The following is a 27,658-nucleotide window of genomic DNA, read 5'->3' as shown; positions in this document are numbered from 1 at the left end:
CACAAAAGTGTTTAATTTGAGGAGCTCCCATTTATTTATTTCCTTCTTCAGTGCTCTTACTTTAGGTTTAAAGTCCATAAAACTGCCTCCAATTGTAAGATTCATAAGATATCTCCCTACATTTTCCTCTAACTGTTTTATGGTCTTAGACCTAATGTTTAGATCTTTGATCCATTTTGAGTTAACTTTTGTATAGGGTGTGAGATATGGGTCTTCTTTCATTCTTTTGCATATGGATATCCAGTTCTCTAGGCACCATTTATTGAAGAGACTGTTCTCTCCCAGGTAAGTTGGCTTGACTGCCTTATCAAAGATCAAATGTCCATAGATGAGAGGGTCTGTATCTGAGCACTCTATTCGATTCCATTGTTCGATATATCTATCTTTATGCCAATACCATGCTGTTTTGACCACTGTGGCTTCATAATATGCCTTAAAGTCAGGCAGCGCGAGACCTCCAGCTTGGTTTTTTTTCGTCAAGATGTTTTTAGCAATTCGGGGCACCCTGCCCTTCCAGATAAATTTGCTTATTGGTTTTTCTATTTCTGAAAAATAAGTTGTTGGGATTTTGATTGGTATTGCATTGAATCTGTAAATCAATTTAGGTAAGATTGACATCTTAACTATATTTAGTCTTCCAATCCATGAACACGGTATGCCCTTCCATCTATTTAGGTCTTCTGTGATTTCTTTTAACAGTTTTTTGTAGTTTTTTTATATAGGTTTTTTTTGTCTCTTTAGTTAAATTTATTCCTAGGTATTTTATTCTTTTAGTTGCAGTTGTAAATGGGATTCATTTCTTGATTTCCCCCTCAGCTTGTTCATTACTAGTGTATAGAAATGCTACAGATTTTTGAATGTTGATCTTGTAGCCTGCTACTTTGCTGTGCTCATTTATTAGCTCTAGTAGTTTTGTTGTGGATTTTTCCGGGTTTTCGACGTATAGTATCATATCGTCTGGAAACAGTGATAGTTTTACTTCTTCCTTTCCAATTTTGATGCCTTGTATTTCTTTTTCTTGTCTAATTGCTCTGGCTAGAACCTCCAACACAATGTTGAATAATAGTGGTGATAGTGGACATCCTTGTCTTGTTCCTGATCTTAGGGGGAAAGTTTTCAATTTTTCCCCATTGAGGATGATATTAGTTGTGGGTTTTTCATATAGTCCCTCTATCATTTTAAGGAAGTTCCCTTGTATTCCTATCGTTTGAAGTGTTTTCAACAGGAAAGGATGTTGAATCTTGTCAAATGCCTTCTCTGCATCAATTGAGATGATCATGTGATTTTTCTGCTTTGATTTGTTGATATGGTGTATTACATTAATTGATTTTCTTATGTTGAAGCATCCTTGCATACCTGGGATGAATCCTACTTGGTCATGATGTATAATTCTTTTAATGTGTTGTTGGATACGATTTGCTAGAATTTTATTGAGGATTTTTGCATCTGTATTCATTAGAGAGATTGGTCTGTAGTTTTCTTTTTTTGTAATATCTTTGCCTGGTTTTGGTATGAGGGTGATGTTGGCTTCATAGAATGAATTAGGTAGTTTTCCCTCCACTTCGATTTTTTTGAAGAGTTTGAGGAGAGTTGGTACTAATTCTTTCTGGAATGTTTGATAGAATTCACATGTGAAGCCGTCTGGTCCTGGACTTTTCTTTTTAGGAAGCTTTTGAATGACTAATTCAATTTCTTTACTTGTGATTGGTTTGTTGAGGTCGTCTATTTCTTCTTGAGTCAAAGTTGGTTGTTCATGTCTTTCCAGGAACCCGTCCATTTCCTCTAAATTGTTGTATTTATTAGCGTAAAGTTGTTCATAGTATCCTGTTATTACCTCCTTTATTTCTGTGATGTCAGTGGTTATGTCTCCTCTTCCATTTCTGATCTTATTTATTTGCATCCTCTCTCTTCTTCTTTTTGTCAATATTGCTAAGGGCCCACCAATCTTATTGATTTTCTCATAGAACCAACTTCTGGCCTTATTGATTTTCTCTGTTGTTTTCATGTTTTAAATTTCATTTATTTCTGCTCTAATCTTTGTTATTTCTTTCCTTTTGCTTGCTTTGGGGTTAGTTTGCTGTTCTTTCTCCAGTTCTTCCAAGTGGACAGTTAATGCCTATATTTTTGCCTTTTCTTCTTTTCTGATAAAGGCATTTAGGGCAATAAATTTCCCTCTTAGCACTGCCTTTGCTGCATCCCATAAGTTTTGATATGTTGTGTTTTCATTTTCATTTGCCTCGAGGTATTTACTAATTTCTCTTGCAATTTCTTCTTTGACCCACTTGTTGTTTAAAAGTGTGTTGTTGAGCCTCCACGTATTTGTGAATTTTTTGGCACTCCATCTATTATTGATTTCCAACTTCATTCCTTTATGATCCAAGCAAGTGTTGCGTATGATTTCAATCTTTTTAAATTTGTTAAGACTTGTTTTGTGACCCAGCATATGGTCTATCTTTGAGAATGATCCATGAGCACTTGAAAAAAAGGTGTATCCTGCTGTTGTGGGATGTAATGTCTTATAAATGTCTGTTAAGTCTAGCTCATTTATAGTAATATTCAGGTTCTCTAGTTCTTCATTGATCCTCTTTCTAGATGTTCTGTCCATTGATGAGAGTGGTGAATTGAAGTCTCCAACTATTATGGTATATGAGTCTATTTCCCTTTTCAGTGTTTGCAGTGTATTCCTCACGTATTTTGGCGCATTCTGGTTCAGTGCGTAAATATTTATGATTGTTATGTCTTCTTGTTTAATTGTTCCTTTTATTAGTATATAGTGTCCTTCTTTATCTCTTTTAACTGTTTTACATTTGAAGTCTAATTTTTTGGATATTAGTATAGCCACTCCTGCTCTTTTTTGGTTGTTATTTGCATGAAATATCTTTTCCCAACCTTTCACTTTCAACCTATGTTTATCTTTGGGTCTAAGATGTGTTTCCTGTAGACAGCATATAGAAGGATCCTATTTTTTAATCCATTCTGCCAGTCTATGTCTTTTGATTGGGGAATTCAGTCCATTAACATTTAGTGTTACTACTGTTTGGATAATATTTTCCTCTACCATTTTGCCTTTTGTATTATATATATCATATCTGACTTTCCTTCTTTCTACACTCTTCTCCACACCTCTCTCTTCTGTCTTTTCGTATCTGTCTCTAGTGCTCCCTTTAGTATTTCTTGCAGAGCTGGTCTCTTGGTCACAAATTTTCTCAGTGACTTTTTGTCTGAGAATGTTTTAATTTCTCCCTCATTTTTGAAGGACAATTTTGCTGGATACAGGAGTCTTGGTTGGCAGTTTTTCTCTTTTAGTAATTTAAATATATCATCCCACTGTCTTCTAGCTTCCATGGTTTCTGCTGAGAAATCTACACATAGTCTTATTGGGTTTCCCTTGTATGTGATGGATTGTTTTTCTCTTGCTGCTTTCAAGATCCTCTCTTTCTCTTTGACCTCTGACATTCTAACTAGTAATTGTCTTGGAGAACGTCTGTTTGGGTCTAATCTCTTTGGGGTGCGCTGCACTTCTTGGATCTGTAATTTTAGGTCTTTCATAAGAGTTGGGAAATTTTCAGTATAATTTCTTCCATTAGTTTTTCTCCTCCTTTTCCCTTCTCTTCTCCTTCTGGGACACCCACAACACGTATATTTGTGCGGTTCATATTGTCCTTGAGTTCCCTGATACCCTGTTCAAACTTTTCCATTCTTTTCCCGATAGTTTCTGTTTCTTTTTGGAATTCAGATGTTCCATCCTCCAAATCACTAATTCTATCTTCTGTCTCTTTAAATCTATCATTGTAGGTATCCATTATTTTTTCCATCTTTTCTACTTTATCCTTCACTTCCATAAGCTCTGTGAGTTGTTTTTTCAGTTTTTCTATTTCTTCTTTTTGTTCAGCCCATGTCTTCTTCTTGTCCTCCCTCATTTTATCGATTTCGTTTTTGAAGAGGTTTTCCATTTCTGTTCGTATATTCAGCATTAGTTTTCTCAGCTCCTGTATCTCATTTGAACTATTGGTTTGTTCCTTTGACTGGGCCATATGTTCAATTTTCTGAGCATGATCCGTTATCTTCTGCTGGCGTCTGGGCATTTAGTCAGATTTCCCTGGGTGTTGTGCCCAACAGGTTGAAAGATTTTTCTGTGAAATCTCTGGTTTCTGTTTTTCTTATCCTGCCCAGTAAGTGGCCCTCGTGGCACACGTTTGTCTGCGGGTCCCACCAGTAAAAAGTGCTGTGGGTCCTTTAACTTTGGAAAACTCTCGCCGTGGGGGAGGTTCGCCAGCCGAAGTGGTTTGGAAGAGTGCCATCCGGCCTGTGTTTCCGAATGCGGGGAGGGTCGCCGGCCGCCGCCGCCCGGGAGAGCGCGCGTCCGAATTTCCTAGTCGGCCCGGGGTGCCAAGCGTGGCGGAAGGGCGCCACCCGCCACAGCCTGGGAGAGTGCACCGTTCCCAGCCATACCGGGGAGTAACGTGTTTGGAAGGGACCCCCCCCGGTCACCGTTCTCCACGTTCTGGGGATTTCTGATCCAATTCTCTCAGTTGGTCCGGGGGGGCCTCTCGTGGTTTCGGCGCCAGCCGCCGCGGCTTGAGGGGACCGCCTGCCCAATTCTGCCAGCTGTCCCGGGAAGGAGGAAGGGAGGGACTCCGGCCGCTTGCCGCCCCGCCCGGGAAAGCCCCCGCCCCTCAGCGATCTCACCGGAGCTCGTTCTCCCAAGCAGTCAGCCGTTCTAGGATGGGGTACGCTGTCTCTTTGATCTGTGTCGTGGCTCTGGGAGCTGTTCTGTATCGTTTCTACTCCCCTAGAAGCTTTTCTGGAGGAGGAAAGGTAAGGGTGGCAAGGCTGTCGAGGACGGTGGTGGAGTAGCTGGTGAAGGCGGAAGAGGGCACGGTGGTGGTTGGAGAGCCGCTGGAGTAGGAGCAGAAAGGGAAGGATAAGATGGCGGATGGAGCACCGCCGGAGCAGAAGGGGAAAGAGAAGGTCAAGATGGCGGCGGGAGCGCCGCCGGCGGAGAAAGAGGAAGAGGAGGGCTAGATGGCGGCGGGAACGCCAGCAGAGAAAGAGGAAGAGGAGGGCTGGATGGCGGTGGGAGCGCCACGGAGAAAGGGGAAGAGGAGGGCTAGATGGCGGCGGAAGCGCCGGTGAAGAAGGGGGAAGAGGAGGGCTAGATGGCGACCGGAGCGCTGGCGGAGAAACAGGAAGAGGAGGGCTGGATGGCGGTGGGAGTGCCGCCAGTGGAGAAAGAGGAATAGGGCTAGATGGCGGCGGGAGCGCCGGCGGAGAAAGAGGAAGAGGAGGGTTCGATGGCGGCGGGAGTGCCGCTGGCGGAGAAAGAGCTTAGAGGGAAATCTTTAAGTTTTTCCCCATCAAGTATGATGTTAGCTGTGAGTTTTTCATATATGCCCTTTATAATGTTGAGGAACTTTCCTTCTATTCCTATCCTTTGAAATGTTTTCCTCAAGGAAGGATGTTGAATTTTGACAAATGTCTTTTCTGAATTGATCAAGGTGATTGAGTGGTTTTTCCACTTTGATTTATTGATGTGGTTGTTCTAGTTTGCTAGCTGCCTGAATGCAACACACCAGAGAAGGATTGGCTTTTAATAAAAGGGGATTTATTTTGTTGGTTCTTCAGAGGAAAGGCAGCTAACTTTCCACTGAGGTTCTTACTTATGTGGAAGGCACAGAATGGTCTCTGCTGGTCTTTACTCCAGGCCCCTGGGTTCCAACAACTTTCCCCAGGGTGACTTCTTTCTGCATCTCCAAAGGCCTGGGCTGAGCTGCGAGTGCCGAGATGAGGAATGCCGAGCTGCTAGCAGTGCTACGTTGCAATCTCTCATTTAAGCACCAGCCAATTAAGTCAAACATCACTCATTGCAGCAGACACGCCTCCTAGCTGACTTCAGATGTAATTGGCAACAGATGAGGCTCACGTACCGCTGGCTTATGTCTGTAGCAACAAGACTAGGTATGCTCACCTGGCCAAGTTGACAACTGAATCTAACTAACACAGTGGTATAGTACGTTAATTGATTTGCATGTGTTGAACCAGCTTTGTGTAGCTGGAATAAATCCTACTAGGTCAAGGTCATGGTTTGTAATTCTTTTAATGTGCTGCTGGATTTGATTTCTGAGTATTTTGCTGAGGATTTTTGCATCTATATTCATTAAAGAGATTGGTCTGTAATTTCCTTTTCTTGTTGTATCTTTGTCTGGCTTTGGTATTAGGGTGATGTTGGCTCCACAGGATGAGTTAGGTAGCTTTCCCTCCTCTTCAAATTTTTGAAGAGTTTGAGCAGAATTGGTACTAATTCTTTCTTGAATGCCTGGTAGAATTTACATGGGAAGTCATCTGGTCCTGGACATTTCTTTCTTGATAGATTTTGATGACTGATTCAATCTCTTTCCTTGTGATTGGTTTGTTACGGCCTTCTGTTTCTTTGTGAGTCAATGTTGGTTGTTCATGGTTTTCTTGGAAGTTGTCCATTTCGTGTATGTTTTCTAGTTTGTTGGTGTATAGTTGTTTATAGTATCCTCTCATTATCTCCTTTATTTCTGTAGGGGAGGGGGTCAGGGATTATGTTCCTTCTTCCATTTCTGATTTTATTTATTTACATCCTCTCTTTTTTTCTTTATCACCCTATCTAAGGGTTCATTGACTTTATTGATTTTCTCAATGAACCAACTTCTGTTTTTGTTGATTCCATTGTTTTCAGGTTTGCAATTTCCTTCAGGTCTAATCTTTATTTCCTTCTTTCTGTTTGCTTTGGGGTTAGTTTGCTGTTCTTTCTGTAGCTCCTCTAGGTAATGAGTTAAGTCCTCGATTTTTGCTCCTTTTTGATATAGGTGTTTAGGGCATTAAATTTCCCTGTCAGCACTGCCTTCACTGCATCCCATATTTTGATATGTTGTGTTCTCATTTTCATTTGCCTCAAGATATTCATTTCACTTGTAAATCCTTCCTTGAACCACTGGTTGTTTAAAAGTGCGTTGTTTATCCTCTGTATGTTTGTGATTTTTCCAGCCTTCGATCTGTTAATCATTTCTAACTTCATTAAGATCTGAGAAAGTCCTTTGTATAATTTTGACCTCTTAAAATCTGAGACCTTCTTTGTGACCCAACATTTATTCTGTCCTGGAGAATGATACATGAACACTTGACAGAAATGTGTATGCTGCTGTTGTGGTGCAGTGTTTTTATGTTAAGTCTGGATTATTTGTCATTTAAAATCTGTTTCTTTATTGATCCTCTGTCTAGGTGTTCTATGCATTGATGAGGGTGGTGTATTGAAGTCTCCAGCTATTATTGTAGAAGTGTTTACTTCTTCCTTCAGTGTTGTAATGGTTTGCCTTATGTATTTTGGGGCACTATGGCTGGTGTGTAAATATTTATGATTGTTATTTCTTCTTGATGAATTGTTCCTTTTGTTAATACATAGTGTTGTTCTTTGTCTCTTTTAATTGTTTTACATTTGAAGTCTAGTTTGTCTGATAGTAGTTTAGCTACCCTTGCTCATTTCTGGTTGTTTTTTGAATGAAACATCTTTTTCAAACCTTTCACTTTCATTTTTGTCCTTGGGTCTAAAGTGAGTCTTTTGTAGACAGCATATAGATGAATCCTATTTGATCTATTCTACCAGTCTGTGTCTTTTGATTTGGGAGTTTAATCCATTAACACTTAATATTATTACTGAAAAGTTCGTTCTTCCTTCAGCATTTTGTCCTTTGGATTTTATGTGTCATATCTTTTATTCCATCTCACTTTTTACCCTTTTAGTTACCCTTACTAATAATCTTTATTTATACACCCTTTTCCAGGCCTCTTTCTCCTGTCTTTTCCTACCTGCCTGTGGCATTCCCTTTAGTATTTCTTCTAGAGCAGTTCTCTGCTTATGAACTCTCTAGTGTCTCTTTATCTGTAAAAATTGCCTACATTTTTGAAGGATAGTTTTGCCAGTTGTTGAATTCTTGGTTGGCAATTATTCTCTTCTACTAACTTAACTATATCATGCTACTGCCTTCTCATCTCCATGTTTCTGCTTAGAAATCTGTAGTTAGTCTTATTGAGCTTCGCTTGTATATTTGCTTTTCTCTTGCTGTTTTTAGAATTCTCTCTTTGCCTTTGGCATTTGACAAGCTGATTAGTAAGTGTCTCATAGTAGGTCTATTTAGATCTATTCTGTTTGGGATACACTGTTTTTCCTGGACCTATAATTTTATGGTATTCATAAGAGCTGGGACATTTTCAGTGATTATTTTCTCAATTTTTTCTGCCCCTTTTCCCTTTTCTTCTCCTTTGGGGACACACATAACACATACATTTGTGCCCTTCATGTTGTCGTTCAGTTCCCTGAGGCTCTGTTCATATTTTCCATTCTTTTCCCTGTCTGTTCTTCTGTGTGAATTTTAAATATCCTGTCCTCTAGTTCACTGATCCTTTCTTCCACTTCTTCAAATCTGTTATTGTGTCTGTGTTGTGTTTTTTATATCTTCTATCACACCTTTCATTCCCATAAGTTGTCATTTTTTTAAAGCTTCTTAGTTTTTTATATTAACCCAATGTCTTCTTTATATCCTTTATCTCTTTTGCTACATTTTCCTTCAACTTATTGAGTTGATTTAGAAGATTTGTGTGAACACTTTTAATTAGTTGTTTAAACTCAAGTATCTCATCTGAAGGGTTAGTTTATTCCTTTGGGCAATTTCTTCATGCTTCCTAGTATGACTCATGATTTTTTTGTTGGTGTCTAGGTGTCTGATTTTCTTGATTAATTTGTTCTGGTGGTCATTTTCTCTCTTTTTCCTAGGTCTTTCTTGTTGGTTGGCTTTGTTGTCTAGTTTTTCTCTGGCATTCAGTTTAATTTATTCTCGACCTCTAATACAGCCTCTATTTAACTGATCAAAATTCTTCACCCCTTATTTTTCTGATTCTTTCCCTGCCTATATTGAAGTTTTTAGAGCTTGCTCTTTTTTTGTGCAGTTATTTCATCCACAGGAAAATTATTTCTTTTCTCTTCCTCCTCAGGGAATGTTGTTCTGCTGTTTTTGTTTTGTTTTGCCTCTATATATTCTTATCATTCCTTTTGTTACCTCTAGCAACTTTTACCTATAGGTCTGGCTCTGGGAGGAGGATCGGCCCAGATAGAATCAATCCCAGTCAAGTTTTCCTAAACAAGAAGACCCAGGACTCATGAAGGGGGTGTAACTAATATCAGGGTTCCTTGGGAATAAGACCCAGTGGGTGCTTGTCTTTCTTATGAAGCTTCTTAATTCTCTGCTTTTCCTGTCCTGCCCAGCAGATGGTGCTTGTAGGCCCACTAGTTTCCACAGGCCTAAAATGTTACTGTGCTTCCTCAATAGACCCATCCCTGCTAGGGGTTTGGTTGAGACAGAGGTTGAGTCTGAAGATGGCCTTAAACTGTTTCTGTTTTCCAGGTCCTGGTGTATGAATTTTCTGAATAACAGTTACTCTCTGTGCTGGACCTTACCCCTCCCCCCATTTTTTTTCTAGGGTCAGGGGTAGCTGTTCTTCAGCTCCCTGTTTCCTGCAGGCTAAAAAAGTTACAGAATTTTCAAGTACCCCTCCCCCCCTTACCCCTCTGCAGGGAATATGTTTAAGACAGTCTGGTCTCTGCTTTTGTAGGTTGAAACTACCACTGATATCCCAATCCCTGAGGTCTAAATTCTCTGAATGAGAGCAGGCACTTGTGCTGGGACTTGCCTTCCCTTCTTTTCTTGTGGGAGATAGACCCTTTAGGGAACTAGGTTCTCAACCTGATAGTTACTTTGTCTCTCAATCGATCCTTTTTCCACCCTTGTTTGGGGCAGAGCTTAATACCAAGAGTTCCTGCTGCTGTCTTTAATATACAGCATAAAAAATATGTCTGTTCTCAGAGTTGGTCCCCAGCCCCAGGTTCACCAATCAAGAGTTGGAGTTGGTACCTGGCTCTGTGTGTCCCTTTTCTTGGGGCACAGCTCTTTTCCAGTATTCTGAGCTCAGCCAACTCCAAAAGCCTCTTTTTTGTCAGCCCTTCCTCTTCTCTGCTGGGAATAGGGCTGATACAGAACTCTGTTTCTTGTATATGTCATAGATTTATCTCTGCTCAGAACTGGTATTAAGTAGTGTGAATTTGTTAATCATATCCACAATTGGAGCATGGTTGAGCTCCCCTTCCCTTGCTCCTAGTAAAGAGGGCTTCTCTTTCCTACTAGTTAGAGACTCCGAATGAGCTTGGCCACATTAGTGGGGAAGAGGTACCAGCCCCCGCAGTGTGGAAGCATTTACTTACAGTTCATTGGTGTGACTTGTTCCTGGATGGTGTATGATGTGCATTTGTTCTCAAAGCCCCCAAATCAGTTGTTGCAGACAGTCCCTGGCTATTTAATAGCTCCCCTACTGGATGAACTAAATTTCATACCTCCCTACACCACCATCTTTACCTTTTCTCAGATGTTATTCTTTTTAAATTATAGCTTTGTTGAATATAATTCACATATCATATGGTTGATCCATTTTAAAGCATACAATTCAGTGATGTTTAGTACATTCACAAAATTGTGAAAGTATCACCACAGTCAATTTTAGAACATGTCCTTCAATATGAAACCACGTACTCTTTAGCAGTCATGTCCTAATAATCCCAACTCTCACCTATACCCTGGGAAGCTAATAATGTACTTTATATCCCTATAGATTTGTCTTTTGTGGACATTTCTTACAAATGGAATCATACAATTTGTGGCCTTTTGTGTCTGACATCTTTCACTTGAGTGTAATGTCTTCATGATTCATCCATGCTGTAGCATGCATCTATACTTTATCTTCTTTCTATTACCAAGTAATATTCCATTGTATGGATATACTACATTTTATTTATCCATTCATCAATTGATAGGCATAGCATTTTCCCCACTTTTGGCTATTGTGAATAATACTGTGAACATTTGTGTACATGTTTGTATGAATTTATGTTTTCATTTCTCTTGGGCATATGCCTAGGACTGGAATTGCACGGTCTTATTAGTGACTGTTTTTTTAAATTTTTGAGAAAATATCAAGCTGTCTTCTAAAGTGGCTGCACCATTTTACAATACCACCAGCATTATGGGTTCCCAATTTCTCCACATCCTTGCCAAAACGTATTATCATCTGTCTTTTTCATTATAGTCATCCAAGAAGGGTGTTCATTGGTAGCTCACTGTGGTTTTGATTTGCATTTTGCTGATGACTAATTATGTGGAGCATCTTTTCAAGTGCTTCTTGACATATGGTATATATTGGGGAAATGTCTATTCAAACCATTTGTCCATTTTTAAATGGGTTACTTATCCTTTTTGATTGTTTTATAACTTTTTAAATATATTCTGAATGCTCAAAACTTTTCAGATGTGTGGTTTGCAATTATTTTCTCCCATTAGGTGGGCCATCTTTTCACTGTTTTAATAGTGTCCTTTGAAGCCCAAAAGTTGTTTATTTTATTTACCAATCCATTTTATCTAATTTTTTCCCTTTGGCCACTTGTGCTTCTGCTGTCATATTGAAGAATTCATTGCCTAATCCATTGTGATGGAGAGTTATACTTATGTTTCTTGTAAAGGTCTTATAGTTTGGTTCTTACATTCAACTCTAAGATCCATTTTGAGTTGCTTTTTGTGTTTGGTACAAGGAAGGATTGTGAATTCATTGGATAATCAGGTATCACAACACCATCTTTTGAATTATCTTAATACTCTTGTCCAAAATCAATTAACCATAAATGTGAGGGTTTATTTCTGGACTTTGAATTTAATTTTATTGACCTGTATCATATTCTTATGCTGGTACCACACTTTCTTGATTACTGTAGCTTTGTAGTAAGTTGTAAAATTGGGGAGTGTGCATCCAACCAATTTGTGCTTAATTATCAAAATTGTTTGGGCTCTTCTGAGCTCTTTGATTTTCTATATAAATTGTAGGTTCAGCTGTCCTATTTCTGAAAAAATGCCAGCTGAGATTTTCATAGGGATTGTGTTTTATCTGTAGATAAATTTGGAAAGTATTGCCATCTTAAGAATATCAAATCATCCTATCCATGTACACAGAATATCTTTCCATTTACATAGATCTTTAATTTATTTAACTAGTGTTTTGTAATTTTTGGAGTATAAGATTTGCACTTCTTTTGTAAAATTTATTCCTAGGTATTTTATACCTTTTGATGCTATGAAATAGAATAATTCTTTTCATTTTTGGATGATCATTGAAAATGTGTACAAATATTATTGATTTTATATGTTGGTCTTCTAACTTAAAATTTTCCTTAACTCATTTATTACCTCTAATAGTTTTTAATAGATTTCTTTAGTTTTTCCATATACAAGATCATGTCATTTGCAAATAGAAATAGTTTCATTTTTTTCCTTTCTAATCTGAATCCCGTTTATTTTATCTTTCTTGCCCAATTGCCCTATCTAAAACCTGCAGTACAGTGTTGTCTTGTTCCAGATCTTAGAGAAAAAGCATTCACTCTTTTATCAAATAAATATGATGTTAGCTGTGAGTTATTCCTAAATATGGTTTACCAAGTTGAGAAAGTACCCTTCTATTTCTAGTTTGTTGAGTGCATTTATCATGAAAACGTGTTACATTTTGTCAGATGCATTTCTTTATCTAATAAGATGATTATGTGGTTTTTATTTTTTATCTTATTAATATGGCACATTATTTTATTTGTGGTTGTTAAACCAGCTTTGCCTTCGTGGGATAAATCTCATTTGATCACGGTGTATAATATTTTTTTATGTTGCTAGATTTGGTTTGCTACTACACTGAAATGAATTTTGCATCATTATTCATAAGAGATGTTGGTATGTATTTTTTGTTTCTTGTGATGTCTTTGTTTGATTTAGTATGGAAGTACCAGCCTCACAGAATAAGTTGGGGAGTATTACCTACTCTTCTGTGTTTTGGAAGGATTTGTGAATAATTAGGATTAATTATTTTAAAAAACGTTTGGTAGAATTCATCAGTGAAGCCACGTGGGCACAGTTTTTTGGCACAGTTTTTTAAATGTATTTTTATTGAAATATCTTCACACAACATAGAATCCATCCAAAATATGCAATCAGTGGTTCAAATTATCGTGACTTATTTGTGTATTCATTACCGTGATCATTTTAAGAGCATTTGCGTTACTCTAGAAAGAGAAATAAAAAGAGAAAATAAAACCCCATACATCCCATACCCCTTACTCCTCCCTATTATTGAGCACTGGTATTACAATCTACCCAATTTTAAGATGTACAATAGAAGGTGGTTAACAAAGACAGTTCAGTATTGACAGATACCCACACACAATCAGTGGAATAAAACACAACATCCAGATGTAGATGCATACAAACACAGGTAACTGATCTTTTTTTTGCAGTATAGTTATGCAATCATTATCAAAGATCAGGGCTACTGGACTACACCTCAGCAACTTCAGGTATTTCCTTCTGGCTGTTCTAAAACACTACAGTAAATACTCTGAAAGGAAATATTTGTATAATGAATCAGTAGTCGTAGTCATTTGTTAAATCCTAATTTCTCAGTTATACCTCCTTCCTCTCATTTTATCTTTCTTTCACTCTTCAGGGATAGTTGGGCAATGACCATTTTATCTTCTTCTTGATAGAAAGGGGTGTTGATCTTCTAAGGTATAGGAATGAACCTGGTTGTTGTTCTTTGAGAGACTAGTATCTCTTGAGTTCAGGACTTATCTGGCCTAGGCGCAATCCAGAGACCTTAAGTGTCTTAGAAATTAACCTTTCTAAGAAAAACTTTTATAGAGACTTAGGAAGAGCCCAGGGCCCTCCCTAGGGCTTTCAGGAATGCTGTTGGTTAGGGCATCGCATACTGTAGTAGTTTGAAATATCTAGCCAAAGCTTGCATAAAAGTAACCTCTAGAATGATCTCTTGACTCTGTTTGGTATCTTTTAAGCCCTGGAACTTTTATTTTGTTCCATTCCTTTCCCCCCTTTTGGTCATTCTCAATCCACAATGCTGGGGTCAGACCCATCCTTGGGAGTCATGTCCCACATTACCAGGGAGACTTACACCCTTGGGAGTAATGTCCCATGTAGGGGAGAGTGTAGTGAGTTTATTTGCAGGGTTGGCTGAGAGAGTGGTGTGACACAGTTTTAAATTATGAATTCAGTCATGTTGCTTGTTATAGGTCCATATATTCTGTCTTTCAATTTCTCTTTTCTTTTTCTCCTTAAAGCAGTTTCAATAGTTTGTTTCAATTTAGGAATTTATCTACTTCATCTGCATTATCTAATTTATTTGAATATAATTTTTTCATAGCATTCTATTATGATTGCTTTTATTTCTGTAAGGTCAGTATTAACACCGCTCTTTAATTTCTGATTTTGTAATTTTGTGTCTTTTTTTTTCTTCTACAGTTGATCTAAATGTTTGTCAATTTTGTTGATCTTTTTACCAAATGAGCTTCTGGTTGCATTTATTTTCACTATTGTTTTCTAGTCTATATTTTATTAATCAAAATATAGTCTAGAAAAACAATGCAGAGAATCAATAAAATCGGTAGTTGGTTCTCTGAAAAAAAAAAAAAACCTGACAAAATTGACAAATATTTAGCTAGACTAACAAAGAAAAGAAAAAAGCCTTAAGTTACTAAGATGATAAATGAATGTAGGTGTGCTGGTTCAGAGATGTATGTACCTCGCAAAAGTCATGTTCTTTTTCCTAATCTATCCTTGTAGGGGCAGACCTATGGTTTAGGGCAGACCTATTGTTTAGGGTGGAAACTGTGATTGGACTGTTTCCTTGGAGATATGATCCCCACCTAGTTGTGAGTATGACTTTTGATTGGATTGTTTCCATGGGGATGTGACACCCTATTGTGGGTTACACCTGTTGATTAGATGTTGATGTGACTTTTCCCTTTAAAGTGGGTCTTAATTTGTTTACTCAAGTCTTTAAGAGAGCTCATGGAGAGGGAAAGAGCTCAGAAGCAACATAGACACAGACGTTTGGAGATGCTTGGAGTACTGACAGAGGGAGAGGAGATGCCTTACACAAATGTTTGGAGAGTCAGAGCCCAGATGATATTGCTATGTGCCTTCCCATGAGATACTAGGCAAACCAGAAGCCAGAAGAATCCACCGTGACTGAGAGAGCCATTTGAGACCAGAAGCCAAAGGACCAGCAGATGCCAGCCATGTACCTTCCCAGCTAACAAAGGTGATCCAGATGCCATTGGCCTTTCTTGAGTCAGGGTATCTTTTTCTGAATGCCTTAGCTTGGACATTTTTATGGCCTTAGAATTGTAAAATTATAACAATAAATCCTGAATAAAAGCCATTCCATTTCTGGTGTATGTTCCTTTTATCTACCTTATGGACAGATGAGTACAGCATATGGGTTAAAAATGAATAAATAATAGGGGGAACAAATGTTAAAATAAATTTAGTAGATTGAAATGCTAGTGTTCAATGAAAGAGAGTGGTAAGGAGTATAGAAAAAAATAGGGGAAACAAAGGCTAAAATATATTGGGTAGATGAAAATACTAGCAGTCAATGAGAGGGAGTAGTAAGGGGTAAGGTATGTATGAATTTTTTTCTTTTATTTTTTTTCCTGAATTGACGCAAATGTTCTAAGAAATGATCATGATGATGAATATACAACTATGTGATGATATTGTGAGTTATTGATTATATACCAAGAATGGAATGATCATTTGGTAAGAATGTTCATGTTTGCATGTTGTTATTAAAAAAAAAAATTTAGAAACACCTCAGTGTCATTAGTCACCAGTGAAAAGCAAATCAAACCCACAGTGAGATGCCACTTTAGAACCCCTAAGAGAATTATAATCGGAAAAAAAAAAGGAAAACTACAAGTGTTGGCAAGGTGGTGAAGAAATTGAAACCTTTATACTTTCCTGGTAGGAATGTAAAATGGTGCAGCCACTTTGGAAAATAGTTAGGTGGTTCCCACTAAAATTAAACATGGGATTATTCTATGAACCAGCATTTCCACTCTTGGTTGTATGCTACAAAGAATTGTAAACAGGTATTCACACAGAGACTTTAGGGGAATGTTCATCACAGCACTATTAACAATAGCCAAAAGGTGGAAAAATCTCAAATGTTGATGAACTAATGAATGGAGGAACAAATGTGGTATATCTATAAAATGGTATATTTTCATCCAGGAAAAGGAATGATGTACTGGTACCTGTTTCAAGATGGAAAACGTTATGCTTAAGTGAAAGAATCCAAACAAACAAACAAAAAACTCTTATTCTATGATTTCATTTATATGAAATATCCAGAACTGGTAAATCCATAAGACAGAAAGCAGATTAATAGGTGCCAGGGGCTGGGGATGGGAGGGACAGTGGGTAGTGACTGCTTAATAGTTGCAGTTATTCCTTTTGGGGTTATACAGATGTTTTGCAATTAGAGGTGATGGTTGTACAACCTTGTACTGTGTACTAAATGTCACTGAATTATACACTTTAAAATAGTTAATTTTATGTTATATGAACTTTGCATCTTTTTTAAAAATTGATTTCTGTCCAGCTACCAAGAGGAGAATGGTTTTGCAAATGGCATGAGTGAAAAGAGGGAGACCCGACTATCACTGTGACACAGATCAGAGATGATTGTGGCCTAAGTTAAGATACTGGCAATGGGGAAGAAGAGAGGCAGATAATTTTGTTATGTAGGAACCAGTATGTTCCTAAATATGGATGTAAGTGGTGGCCGATGAGATGAGTAGTGGGTGAGAGGCATTGAAGACTTCTCCAGCGTCTTAAAGCTGTGCACCTGGGTGAATAGCAGCACCTGCACATGCAAAACACACTTTATAGATGGAAAACTGGGGAGACTAATGGCTTTCCCATGGTCACACTATAAACCAGTAAGGAAAATATGCCCAGTATCTTCTCCTGCTGGCCTAATTCCTAGTCCAGGAGTCTTGGGCAGATAATACAGCAAATGGAAAGTAGACAATTATTAAGAAAGCCTGAATGTTTTTATTTATTTTTATTGATATATATTATGAATTCACATACTGTATAATCATCCAAATTATACAATCAATGATTCACAGTATCATCATATAGCTGTGCATTTATCATCACAATTGACTATTTTCTTTTTTGTGAAAAATAACATATATACAAAAACCAAAAAATTTCAAAGCACATTGTAACAATCAGTTGTAGATCAGATTTCAGAATTTTACATGGGTTACAATTCCACAATTTTAGGTTTTTACTACTACATGCTCTAAGGTACTGGAGACTAAAATAAATATCAATATAGTGATCAGCACTGATACTCATTTGTTAAACCCTACGTTCTCTGTATAACTCCACCATCACCTTTGATATTTCTCCCACTCTCTAAGGGGTATTTGGGCTATGCCCATTCTAACTTTTTCATGTCAGAAGGGCTGTCGATAATATGGGGCACGGAGATGGAACTAGTTGATGTTCTGGAGAGGCTGTCCTCTCTGCATTTCAGGACTAAACTGGTCGAGGAACCCATTGGAGGTTGTAGCTTTCTGGAAAGTTACCCTAGTGCATGTAGCCTTTGTGCAATCTTACATAACATGCTAGGTGTTCTTTAGGATTGGCATCAATGGTTTTGTATGGGGTTTGGCAAGCTGTGATAGATAGCAATGTCCGAATGAAGCTTACATAAGAGTGACCTCCAGTGTAGCCTCTTGGCTCTACTTGAACTCTCTCAGCAACTGATACCTTATTTGTTACCCTTCTTTTCCCCCTTTTGGTCAGGTTGATCCCACAGTGCCAGGGGAATCATCTCCCATGCTGCCAGGGAGACTTTCACTCCAGATGTCTTGTCCCATGGGTAGGGCAATGATTTCACTTGCAGAATTGGTCTCAGGGAGAGAGAGTCCACATCTGAGCAATGAAAAAGATCCTCTGGAGCTAACTCTTAGACATACCTATAGGTAGGCTAAGCTTCTTCACTATGTACGTAAGCTTCACAATACCATGCCTCAAGATCAAGGGCTTGGCCTCTTGATTTGGGTGTTTCTAATGTTTGACACAGTATCTGGGGTTTCCCCAGTGGTAAAGTTTAATAGTTTTATATATTTTCTCCCATCCCCCAAGGGACCTTGCCAAAACTTTTTGACTATCTGCTTATTATAATCTAGGATGTATCCAGGCATTACATTAAGATATACAGGATTAAAGGCCACAATTCTTATTCTGAGCTCCCTGTGTTTGGATTGTTTAAATGGTCTCTCCAGACAGGTTGAGTTACTATGTGCCACAGAAAATTTACATTCTGTATAAAATGAATCTTTCTTCCTTTGGTCTCAAAGAGTAGATGAGGTTCTAAAATACAGACAATGTCTTCCTTACCCCTGTATTCTGAATTACCTTAATCCCGACCTGATTGGCTCCAATCTTATCTCTAAATATCAGGTTATACATATATAAAACTGCCTCTTAAAATCTAGAAATAGCTACTACTACTCCAGACTAAATGTGACTGCTGTAAGAGCTTACAATCTATGCCCCTGTTTCCTTATAAGTATTTTCTAAATGAGACTACAATATTTGGTCTTTTGTTTCTGGCTTATTTTGCCTGACCAAATATTCCACATGTTCATTCACAATGTTGCATGCCTCACAACTTTATTCCATTTTGTAGCAGCACAATATGCGATCATATGTATACACCATCATTTTCCAATCTACTTCTCAGTCAGTGTATCCTTTGACTGCCTCCCTTCTTTGGGCATCAGGTCTAATGTCCAAACTCAATGCTCCATTAACATTCTCAATTTTAGGTAATTCCGTTGTTCCGAAGAGAAAGTACCATGCTGTTTTGATCACTGTGGTTTTATAAGTTTTAGATTCAAGAAGTGTTCATCCTTCCACTTCGTTCTTCATTTTAGGATGCTTTTAGCTATTCAGGGTCTCTCTCTTCCACATGAATTTGCTAATTAGCTTTTCCAAGTCTTCAAAGTAGGTTGTTGCAATTTTGATTGGTAGTGCATTGAACCTATAGGACAGTTTGAGTAGAATTGACATCTTAACTACATTTAACCTTCCTATCCATGAGCAGGGAATGTCTTTCCACCTATTTAGATCTTTAATTTCTTTTAGCAATGTTATGAAGTTTTTTGTTGTGGTAGTTAGATTCAGTTGTCAACTTGGCCAGGTGAGCATACCTAGTTCTGTTGCTGTGGACAGGAGCTAATGGTACGTGAACCTCATCTGTTGCTGATTTACATCTGCAGTCGGCTAGGAGGCATGTCTGCTGCAGTGAAGGGCGTTTGACTTAATTGGCTGGTGCTTAAATGAGAGAGCTCAACGTAGCACAGCTAAGCAGCTCAGCATTCCTCATCTCAGCACTCGCAGCTCAGCCCAGGCCTTTGGAAGTACAGAAAGAAATCACCCCGGGGAAAGTTGTCAGAACCCAGAGGCCTGGAGAGAAGGCCAGCAGAGACAGACCATCCTGTGCCTTCCCACGTAAGAAAGAACCTCAGTGGAAAGTTAGCTGCCTTTCCTCTGAAGAACTAACAAAATAAATCCCCTTTTATTAAAAGTCAATCCGTCTCTGGTGTGTTGCATTCCGGCCGCTAGCAAACTAGAACATTTGTGTAGAAGTCCTTTACATCCTAGTTAAGTTCATTCCCAGATACATGATTCTTTTACTTGCTATTTTGAATGGAATTTTTTCGTTAATTGACTCCTCAATTAGGTCATTGCTTGTGTACAGAAACATCACTGATGTTTGCACATGAATTTTATACCCCACCACCTTGATGAATTTGTGTATTAGCTCAAGTAAATTTGTTGTAGATTTCTCAGAATTTACCTTTCCAATTTGGATGCCTTTTATTTGTCTTAGCTGCCTGACTGCTGTATCTAGAACTTCTAGTACAGTGTTGAAGCATAGTGGTGACAGAGGGCGTCCTTTTCTCATTCCAGACCTTAGGGGAAACTGACATTGAGTATGATACATTGAGTATGATACTGACTGTGGGTTTTTCATATATGCCCTTTATCACATTGAGGAAGTTACTTTTGATTCCTACTTTTTGAAATGTTTTTATCATAAAAGAATGTTGAATTTTGTCGAATGCTTTCAGCGTTAATTGAGATGATCATGCGATTTTTCCCTTTCAATTTGTTAATATGTTGTATTACATTAATTGATTTTCTTGGTTTGATCCATCCTTGCATTCCTGATATAAACCCCACTTGGTCATGGTGTATAATTCTTTTAATGGGTTGGTGGATTCAATTTGCTAGTATTTTGTTAAGAATATTTGCATCTGTGTTCATTAGGGAGATTGGCCTGTAGTTTTCCTTTCTTAAAGCATCTTTACCCAGTTTTGGTATTAAAGTGATGTTAGCTTCATAAAATAAGTTAGTTAGTATTCCTTTTTCCTCAGTTCTTTGGAAAAGTTTGTGCAGGACTAGTGTTAGTTCTTTTGGAATGTTTGATAAAATCCCCCTGTAAAGCCATCTGACCCTGGGCTTTTCTTCGTAGGAAGAATTTTGATGACTGATTGAATTTCTTTACTTGAATCAATATAGCTTGTGTGTGTGTTTCCAGGAATTTGTCCATTTTACCTACGTTGTCTAGTTTTTTTGGCATATAATTGTTCATAGTATCCTCTTATGACTTTTTTAATTTCTTTAGAATTTGTGGTAACAACTCTCCTCTCTTTTCTGATTTTGTTTATTTGCATCCTCTTTCTTTTTTTTTCATTGTCAGCCTTGCTAGTGGTCTATCGATTCTGTTGATTTTCTCTAAAGCCCAACATTTGGTTTTATTGAGTCTTTCTATTGTTTTATTCTCCCATTCATTTAACTCTGCTTTAATCTTTACTATTTCTCTTCTTCTATTTGCTTTGGGGTTAGTTTGCTTTTCTTTCTCTAGTTCCTCTGGGTGAGCAGTTAAGTCCTTGATTTTTGATGTTTTTTTTTTTTTTTTTTTAAACATGGGCAGGCACTGGAAATTGAACCCAGTTCTCTGGCATGGCAGTCAATAACCCTGCCTGCTGAGCCACTATGGCCCACCCTCTTTCTTCTTTTCTAATATAAGGCATTTAGGGCAATAAATTTCCCTCTCAGCACTGCTTTGCTACATCTCATAAGTTCTGAAATGTATTCTCATTTTCATTAGTCTCCCTGTAGCTACCGATTTTTCTATCAATTTTTTCTTTAACCCGCTCATTGTTTAAGAGTGTATTATTTATTCTCCATATATTTGTGGAAGTTCTCATTCTTTGGTGATTATTGATTTCTAGCTTCATTCAACTGTGGTCAGAGAAAGTGCTTTGAATAATTTCAATGTTTTTTAATTTATAAAGACTTGTTTTGTGCCCCAGCATATGATCTATCCCTGGAGAATGTTCCATGAGCACTAGAATGTATATCCTGGGGTTTTGGAGAGTAACGAATTTATATATGTTTGTTAGGTCTAATTCATTTATCAAATTGTTTAAGCTCTCTGTTTCCTTGTTGATTATCTGTCTGATTGTTCTGTATATAGAGGAGAGTCTTATATTGATGTCTCCTATTATTATTGTTGAGAATACACCCCCTTCACTTTTCCCAGTGTTTGTCTCATGTACTTTGGAGCTGCTTGATTGAGAGCATAAACATTTATGATTGTTATTTCTTCTTGGCGAATTGTCCCTTTTATTAATATATAGTGTCCTTCTTTGTCTCTTATGATGTCTTTATATTTCAAGTCTATTTTGTCTGATATTAGTATATTTACTCCTGCTTTTTTTGGTTACTGCTTGCTTGGAACCCCTCTTTCCATCCTTCGCTTTCACTCTCTTGTATAATTTTGTCTAAGATGATTCTCTTGTAAGCAGCATATAGCTGGATTATATTTCTTAATTCATTCTGCCAATCTGAATCTTTTAATTGGTAAGTTTGGTCCATTAACATTCAAAGTTATTAGTGCAAAGACATTTCTTGAATCCAGCATCTTATCTTTGAATTTCATTTGTCAGATCTATATATTCTTCCCCCTCATTCTCTTTTTATCTCTTAAGTTACCCTCACTGGTACAAAAACCTGAATGTTTTCACATAACTTTATGATAGGCATTTTATTTTCCTTCATTTTAATACATATTATTCAAAATTTTGCTTCGCTTTGGAGTTTTAAAGCTTTCCCTATATTAATATTGTGATGCGACCACATCCCCTCATTCTGTAACCACTGTCCCCCAGGAATGTCGCTCCCTTTCTGATGTTTTCTATTTGGTACTCACAACCCTCAAAGAACCTGTTCCTTTCCCCCAGCATCCAAACAATTCAGCGCACATGCTGCAGCACTCCCTTTGATGTCTCAAGTAGTGTAAATCTACAGGCCTGAATTTCTGCAGCCTTGAGCCTTCTGGAGCTGGAACAGGAATGAGCCACTCAGAACGCCCTCACGTATTGCGATGAGTACAAGAGGCCTGTGGCTCAGGCGTGGGGGCGGGGAAGTATGAGAAAGACAAAGCACGTGACCCCATCAGAGGGGGGACCTCAGTCTCAGCGACAGGAGGCCATGGGGGTGGGGATACAGCCAAACCTCAGCTGCTCAAGAGGAAGAGCCAGGACCTTTTGTCTCATAATGTATGGAAGAGTGTGTGCATGTATGTGATGATGATGATTAAATGGTACATGGTATCAGCAAAAATTGTCAGCACTGATGCTGATTAGGGATGCTGAAGAACTAATAGTAAGAAGTAAACTAGAGAAATTGGTCTGAGTGTGGAAAAGTAATACTAATTACAATCATTTATGCGAACTGCTTACCATTTATGACTAATTACCACCCAACATAATAACCATTAGGTATATCATTAAATATGTGTCAGATTAACTTTGTTGTCAGTTTTATTTGTGATTAGAACAGTAAACTCTGCGTGTATGCTTGGGCTTAATGGTTTGTTGCTCATGCAAGCACTGTTGTCAGCTCACAATTTGAAAAAACATTATGTTAGGACTGGAGTGTGGCAGGCTTTGGATTCCAGGCTAAGCAGTTTATAGTTAATTTAAGAGGCAATGGGGAGCCCTTAAAGAATAATCAACAGAGGAGTTACATGAGCAGAGCTGTAGTTTAGGAATCACAGACTGGCAGAGCTGGAAGATTCCTTAGGGATTACTTACCCAGTGGTCCCCAGGCAGGGGGCAGTAGCAAGCACACTGGGGGTCCTGAAGGGATTGCCATGATTTTGGAAAGCTTAAGAGCAACCATCCATTTCTCCTTTGTAAGACTGTACAGATCAACTGCTATGTCAATATTATTTTCTTTAGACTGAAATGAATGAAACTGGGGACACTGATCAGAAGCAGTATGAAAGACTGATGAATTAAAAAGTGAGAGAATAAGTTAATTATTTCTTAACAAATGAAATTTTGGAGACAGATTTTTCTAACCATGGATTCCACCTGTTTAAAAAAAAACACAAAGTGCATCTTGAATGATGATCAGGGTTAGAATCCTTTAATTGTAATCCACCCAATTCTTTCATTTATAGATGGGGAAACAGAGGGCAGAGAAGGATGGAATTTGCCATCTTGCCTTACAAGAAGATGGACTGGATAGAACAAATAGAAGTTTGGGGAGACTGGAGACCAGAAGAGCAGCTCAGTAGCATATTGAGGTACCCAGATTAGGGTGGTAGAAGTTCATCTGCAAAGGATAAGGGCAGATGTGAGAGAGTAAAAAGCCAGTGCCAGACAACACCAGGGCACTAGTTGCATGTAGTCAGAGAAGAAGAGAAAGAAGTTGATTCTGACTCCAAAATCCCCAGTATAGGTGGCTAGCATCATTAGCAGAAATAGAAAAGGCCAGAGAAATAATTGGTTTGGTAGTGGGGGGGAGTCAGGTTTTTGGTTTTAGTCCCATTGACCTTAGCTTATAATGTTATATAATCAAAATAAGTATGGCAATGGAAATTAGCAAGGCTAGACTTTTAATCCTGTCTTCCATACTGTGTGTGGCCTTGGGTAGGGGATTTTTCCTTTGAATTTCAGTTTCCATGTTTGCAGAACTGCAACAATGATATCTGCCTTATAAAGTTAGTGTGAATATTAAATGGAAGAATATATATAAAGTTCATAGCACAATAAGTGGCAAAAGGCAAGTACTCATTACCCTTCTGTGAGTCAAGGGTGAAGATAGAAATGTTTAATGGGCAGTTAAAAAGAAGGGAGACCTCAGCCAAGATGACTAGTCCCAAGCTATATTTTTAGGAACTAACAGCAAAGTAGTGATAATATTTTCCCAGGATTTCTGGGATGATGAATTCCCTAGGGAAGAATGTAGAGAGGGAAGGGAAGGTCAAGGACAGAATACTGGAGAAGTCATGCTTTACTGAGAATTTGTGAAGTGATCTAGCAAAGGAACCTGCAGGAACGGACAGAGGGGGATAGAGAGCCCCCTGTCAGAAAGCCAAGGGAGGCAAAATAACTTAAAAATGGAAAGGGTAGTAAATGGTATTGAATGTAGTAAAGAAATCTAGAAGATGAAAACAGAGGTGAAGCCATTGGGAAGTCACTTTTAAAGGCAGCAGATAACTGAGAATGAATTAGACAAGGAGCCAAATGGTAAATGAATGGTGGGGCAGGAGAGGCAATAAGAAAAGGCAGCCCTTTCAAAATGGACCATGAAACAAATGAGAGAGTGGTAACAGTAGCTGAAAGGAATATACGCTATAAGGGAAGGCCATTTTAGGGCATTTAAAACCTGAACATGTCGTACGCTAAGAGAATAATACCAATGGAGATGAGGAGAATGAAAAAGCAGAGGAGAGCAGATGTATTTGTAAATCAGGCTTTTTGAGTCTATACATTGACAGCCCCAGAATGTGGTGACTTTAAAAATGTCTTTAAGTGGTGGATGTAACAAATAGGCTAGAAGTAGCCTGAGCTTAAACTGGGAGCAAGCAATCCTATTGTAGCTGTTCCCCTATACTTGTTAACAAATACCCCAAAGAAGAAGCTGCTCTTCTCAATATGAAAGTTTTATAGCAGGCTTTAAAGACTCTGAACTCGCGGTTGGGCTCCCCAAGACAGGAGAATCAAAATTCAATTCCTCAAGATTTCTTGATACAATTAGGCTTTAATGACTTCCATTTTCTTTAAAGTGGGGAACAAGATCTGGATTTCTACTATTCCTATGTAATATTTTTCTGGAGGTTTTCACTGAGGTAATTACATAAGAGAAAAAAATAAAGAGATTACAAAAACAATCATAAAATAATTAAGACGGTATACTAGAAAATATCCGCTTAAGACAAATGAAGGTAGTAAAGGATGAACAAAAGAACGAAATATTCCTGCAACATATGGGAAATGCAAAATCCAGCCATAGCAATAATAGCATTAAATATGAATGGATTAGGAATTCCATCAAAAGGCAGAGATTATCAACTTGGATAAAATACCAAGTTCAAATTCTATGCCATCTTTAAGAGTGACACTTCAGATTCAAAGGTACAAATAAGTTGAAAGTAAAAGTATATAGCATATGAACAGTAACAAGAGTGCTGGGGTGGCTATACTAAGAGCAGAAAATAAAGACTTAAGACAAAATTATTATAATGATAACTGGGTCAATCCAGCATGAAGATTGCAAACACATATGCACACAAGAATGCATGAAATAAAAATGGAGAGATTTAAAATATTTCAACAATGGAAAATATCAAAGACTTAAGTATAAGGGGCATCCTGACAAAATAAGCTACTTGAGCTGGAAGCTCTCTCTCCCCATGGCAAAGACTGCCTTCCCCTATCTACAGGCACCAGGTAGTCTTGCTGGGGAAAACTCCTTCTGTCCCCTTAGGCAGCATGAGCAGTAATGAGTGGTAGCCCTGGTGGCAAGAGATAACTGAAGCAAACCACATTAGTACCTCAAGGGTTATGAAAATTTTATTGTCATTTTAACCACAGCCCACAAACTAGGTCAGAACCTGCATGCTATACCTAAACAGGGACACTTCCAAGTAAAATAAATTTAAATAGGACAGAGACTCTCTTAATATAATAGACAAAATTTCCAGGATACAGTAGAAAACTACCTATCATACCAAGACCCAGGAAATTCACAAATTGAATGAGGAAATTAAATTAACTGGCACAACACTGAGATGAATCAGATAAAGGAATTATCTGAAAAGGATTTTAAAGCAGCCATCATAAAAATTCTTCAACAAGCAATTATAAAGTCTTGAAACAAAATTAAAAAATAGAAAATCTCAGCAAGGAAATAGAAGTTACAATAAGAGACTAAATGGAAATTGTGAAACTGAAAAATTCAATAAAAGAAAATTTTGAAATTTTACTAGGTAGGCCCAGTAGTAGAGTGGACAGAGAATAGAATCAGTGAACTTGAGAATAGAACAATAGAATTCACCCAGTTTGAACAAGAGAGAGAAAATAGACTGAAGAAAACAAAAGCAACAGAGCTTCAGGGACCTGTGGGATAATAACAAAAGACTGGACATTCATATCATCAAAGTCCTAGAAGGAAATGCAAAAAAGACAGGTGTTGATAGAGTATACAAAGAAATAATGGCTGAAAGCTTTCCTAATTTGACAAACACAAATCTAAGTTTAAGAGGCTTAGCAAACTCCACATATTATAAATCCAAAGAAATCCATGCCAAGGTATGTGGTTAAATTTCTGAATACTAAAAACACAGGCAAAATCTTGAAGCCAGAGAGAAATGACACATTGCCTATAGGGGAGATGACAATTCAAATAAAAATTGACTTCTCATATGTAACCATGGAGAACAGAAGGAAGTAGCTCATGTTCTAGGTAGCACTTTTGAATCATGAATTCTGTATCTGGTGAAACTCTCCTTTAGGAGTGAAGGGGAAATAAAGACATTCCCAAGCAAAGGAAAACAAAGAATTTTCTATTAGCAGACTTGCCCTTAAGGAATGTCTAAAGAAAGTTGTTTAAACAGAAGAGAAATCATGAAAGAAAATGGAGAACATTAGGAAGGAAAAAAGAACAATGGGCAGAGTAGAAATATGGGTAGATACTGTAGACTATCTTTTTTTCTCATGACATGTATAATTGTTTTTGATGAAACAAAAATTATAACACCATCTACTACCCAATAAATTGCATTTGGAAATAAAAGGATAAAGGGATATAAATGGAAGTGAGATTTCTATGCTTCACTCAAAGGGGTAAAATGTTGAACAGTAGATTGTGCCAAATTGCATATGTATTTTATAATTGCTAAAGCAACTGCTAAGAAAACTACAAAAGAGATACACACTAAACCACTATTATTGAGTCATATTAGAATCCTAAAAAAATGTTCAAGTAACTCACAGAAAGGCAAAGAAAGAGAAACTGAGGCATAAGAACTAGAGGACACAGGGTTCATGGGTGGCTCAGTGGTAGAATGCTCGCTTTCCATGCAGTAGACCTGGGTTCGATTCTCGACCCATGCACAAACAAACAAACAAACAAACAAAAAACTAGAGGAAGCAAACAGAAAACTGATTTTTTAAATGACAGACATAAGTGCCAATGTATTAGAATTAATTCAAATGTAAGTGATCCAGGTACACCAATTAAAAGACAAAGAGTGATAGAATGAATAAAAAAATAATGTATGACCCAACTATCTGCTGCTACCAAGAAACTGT

This window comes from Tamandua tetradactyla, chromosome X (assembly GCF_023851605.1).
Source record: "Tamandua tetradactyla isolate mTamTet1 chromosome X, mTamTet1.pri, whole genome shotgun sequence".
NCBI lineage: Eukaryota > Metazoa > Chordata > Mammalia > Pilosa > Myrmecophagidae > Tamandua > Tamandua tetradactyla.
This window is presented reverse-complemented; position numbering follows the sequence as displayed.